We start from the raw sequence: 4,491 nt of genomic DNA on the forward strand, positions 1-4,491 counted from the left end.
ACCTACAGACATTAAACAAAATCTCAAAATATAAACTTGGTGTCAATTTTGATGCTGATTGCTTTTACTTTTTAGATTTTTCGCACTAAACCAGAGTTCATTTAGGTGTGGTTACATCAGGTTTCAGACGTACCCGTTGTGCCTGACTTTTTTATTTTTGATGTGGGAAAATGCTTTATAAATAATCATTTAAATCATTTAAACTACCAATCATTTTAAAACCCTTTCAATTTCGAACTTTAAAAGCATTCCAAATTGGTTCTACTGAGTTCCCAAAACAAAATCTGGGGCAAAGTGGTCAAGGGTTCATAAAAATCATGATTAACAATATGACATACAAAAAACCCAGCTTAATGCCTGAAAATTAAACTTTCGCTACAAAAAGACAACCCACTCAATTTAGAACTATTAGACCCAAACAGAGATTACAACGTTATATAAATAGATAGATACTGCCTAAATCAAAGACGATCTTTAAACCATTAATGTTTATTGAAACACCCTGTAAAGTTTACTCCCTTCCCGACTCCCCACTGTCCTTTGTTAAAGTCCTGTAAATTCTAATTATATTTTTCTAACTATACACTTTACCATATAATCTCCCTTTAGAAGCAGACTAGTTAAAAATCAAGCTTTCATTCTTGTTCACGTTTTCAGGCTTATAATCTATATAATTTCCATTTTTTACCCTTCATAAATATTAAATGCATTGTTATTTTATCGCGATTTTTTCCATTTTGCCAACTGGTCGTTATCTGTATTTTTAGATATGTGGACCTAGATAATGGTTTAGCCATTAATACCATTGAATTAAACCCACAAGACGCCAGCGTTGTAATAAATTATTTCTTTTCAGGGACCTATAACACACACACAACAAATAGATTTTAACTTTTATAAAAAGAATAGCAAACAAATCAGGAAAAAACTTTTTTTCTTCTTTTTTTGGAGAATAATTTGACTTAAAGATGTTATTCTGGATTAAAGATTTTATCTATGTTCAGGAATCCTTAATCTTTTATATACAATATATACATACATACATACTTACAAACACAAACTTCTCTATTCAACCTGAACAATGTATTATATATTCAAATCACAGCAGGGTTTGTGTGTATATGCTGGTTCATGATATACATTCTAGTACGTTAAATAAACTTAAACATTCTTTGAGTAAACCTGATCTAAACCTTCTTATAGTAAACCTAATCTAAACCTTCCTGAAGTAAACCTGACTAAAACATTCCTTGAGTACACTTGATCTAAGCCTTCCTTGAGTAAACCTGATCTAACCTTTCCTTGAGTAAACCTGACTAAAACATTCCTTGAGTACACTTGATCTAAGCCTTCCTTGAGTAAATCTGACCAAAACCTTCCTTGAGTAAACCTGACTAAAACATTCCTTGAGTACACTTGATCTAAGCCTTCCTTGAGTAAACCTGATCTAACCCTTTCTTGAGTTAACCTGACTAAAACATTCCTTGAGTACACTTGATCTAAGCCTTTCTTGAGTAAATCTGATCTGAACCTTCCTTGAGTAAACCTGATCTAACCCTTCCTTGAGTAAACCTGAGCTAAACCTTCCTTGAGTAAACCTGATATTAACCTTCCTTAAATAAACCTGACCTAAACCATCCTAGAGTAAACCTTATCTAAACCTTCCTTGCTTAAACCTGATCTAAACCTTTCTTGATTTAAACTGATCTTAACCTTCATTGCTTAAACCAGATTTTAACCTTTCTTGAATAAACCAGATCTAAACCTTTCTTGAGTAAACCTAATATAAACCTTCCAATAGTAAACCTGATCTAAACCTTCCTTGAGTAAACCTGATCCAAACCTTCATAGAGTAAACCTGATCTAAACTTTCATTGAGTAAACCTGATCTAAACCTTCCTAGAGTAAACCTAATCTAAACCTTCCAATAGAAAACCTGATTTAAAACTTCTTAGAGTAAACCTGATCTAAATCTAAACTAGAAAATGTATCTTCGAATGGAATTTACAAAATGATTTTGTGCAAAGACCTTTTGTTTTACGATATTATTGCATAAATTCGAAAAGATGGCGATCAAGATCAAATTAAATTATTACCATTCATCTTTCAATAATTGATTTGTTTAAATGTTTACAGCAGATATTCAACACTTAGTGATGCAATACTCTGTCCAAAGATTTCATTGATAGGACATGATGATATCCTTGCATGTCTATCTGTAAATGTGATCATTTCTGGCAAATTTTGGCACGGTTTCTTAAGCTTAAATCGCTCGAGTCACTTTTCTAGAGAAGACATAATTGAAAATAAATATTTCCAGAGAGAAACTAAACTTACAATGTTACTGTTGCATCGAAATTGTGACAGAATAGAAATATAAAATTATGAAAAGTTGAAACTACGTTTTCAACCACTTTAAACGGAGTGACCGGCAATGTATGGTAGTTGAACTGAGGTTGCAGTATTGTTGAGAAAAAAGTTAAGATTCATTTGATACCTATTTGAGACGTTTTGAGAATCGGTTTTATAAAAATTATTCTAAAGAAAAATGTAACAAAATTTCTAAGTAAAATAATTAGATGTTTAGGAACATTAGATTCTCATTAAAATTTGTCAAAAAATCAATGTTAAAAAGCAAACTGTTTCTTGTTAATCATTAAATTCATTTTCTTATGCTTTATAGATAGATAGATAGAACCCACGTCAGGATTGGTTCTGATTCGACCTATGAGAGACTTTTGAGCAAGCGTTCTCTCTGTAGCAGACAGAATGCCGTCAGATCAGCTGTGACAAGGAGATGTAAATTTCGAAAATTCAAACTTTATGTAGATACATTATTTTATAGTATGTTTATTTTATAAATTCAATAAAATTTGACACCACAAATAATTACCGAGAGCTTAAAATACAAATTTAAAAGATTTTACGAAATTCACGATCATCAGCTGCTGAAGACTCGAGCCTTAAAGAGAGAAGAAACCCCCAAGAGGGTTGGTTTTTACTAAACTCAATGCCATCAAAAACCCCGGTCTTGACTTAAGCTTTTTTTGGGTCTAAGCAGACGCAAAGACCCGGTTTTACTCGGGTTTAAGCTTTTAAAGCTTGTACACAGGGTGGGATTTTATCTCATGCAAAATAGTTTACACATTTGTTAGAATAATTAAATTTTAAAGTAATTTTCTGACATGTACAAAACAAATATCCAAGCACATTAAAACATATATTTTTAGTTTTTAGATGAATACCAATTCGGTATACCACTTTGTAATGTAGTTTTTAAAATGAGAGTTTAGTAACCTATTTTTAAATATACTTAGAGAGTTGATTCTTTTTAAGTCAAGAGACAGGTTATTCCATATCTTAAAAAGAGAGCTTGATGGTAAATACTGTAATGAGCTTATATTGAGAATGTAAGGAATAGTTAAAAGATATTTTTCAAACTTTCCTTTATAAAAATTGTACGACATGGCTACTTTAGACTAAACAAATTGCTTTATTTGGTCAATCTGATGAAATTGTGACCTTATTCAATCGTAGTTCCTAGTATCCTTTAACGTGTTTATTCAAAGGAAAGGTCATCTTAACTCTCTCAACACTCCTTCTTTTTCTTTCCTTGCTTTTCCTTGCCTTTCTTCTTATTCTTCAATTCTTCTGATTCTTCTGATTCTTCTGATTCTACTGATTCTTCTGATTCTTCTAATTCTTCTGATTCTTCTGATTCTTCTGATTCTTCTGATTCTTCTGATTCTTGTTTTTCTTCTTATTCTTTAATTCTTCTGATTCTTCTGATTCTTCTGATTCTTCTGATTCTCCTTTTTCTCATATTCTTCTGAATCTACTGGTTCTTCTTATATTCTTCTGATTCTTCTGATTTTTTTGATTCTTCTAATTCTTCTGATTCTTCTGATTCTTCTGATTCTTCTTATATTCTTCTGATTCTTCTGATTCGTCTGATTCTTCTGATTCTTCTGATTCTTCTGATTCTTGTTTTTCTTCTTATTCTTTAATTCTTCTGATTCTTCTGATTCTTCTGATTCTTCTGATTCTCCTTTTTCTCATATTCTTCTGAATCTACTGGTTCTTCTTATATTCTTCTGATTCTTCTGATTTTTTTGATTCTTCTAATTCTTCTGATTCTTCTGATTCTTCTGATTCTTCTTATATTCTTCTGATTCTTCTGATTCGTCTGATTCTTCTGATTCTTCTGATTTTTCTTATATTCTTCTTATTCTTCTGATTCGTCTGATTCTTCTGATTCTTCTGATTCTTCTGATTCTTCTGATTCTTCTGATTCTTCTTATATTCTTCTGATTCTCTTCTGATTCGTCTGATTCTTCTGATTCTTCTGATTCTTCTGATTCTTCTGTTTCTTCTGATTCGTCTGATTCTTCTGAGTCTTCCGATTCTTCTGATTCTTCTGATTCTTCTGATTCTTCTGTTTCTTCTGATTCTTCTTATATTCTTCTGATTCTTCTGATTCGTCTGATTCTT

This window comes from Eurytemora carolleeae, unplaced genomic scaffold (assembly GCF_000591075.1).
Source record: "Eurytemora carolleeae unplaced genomic scaffold, Eaff_2.0 scaffold1332, whole genome shotgun sequence".
In the NCBI taxonomy this organism is placed as follows: Eukaryota; Metazoa; Arthropoda; class Copepoda; order Calanoida; family Temoridae; genus Eurytemora; species Eurytemora carolleeae.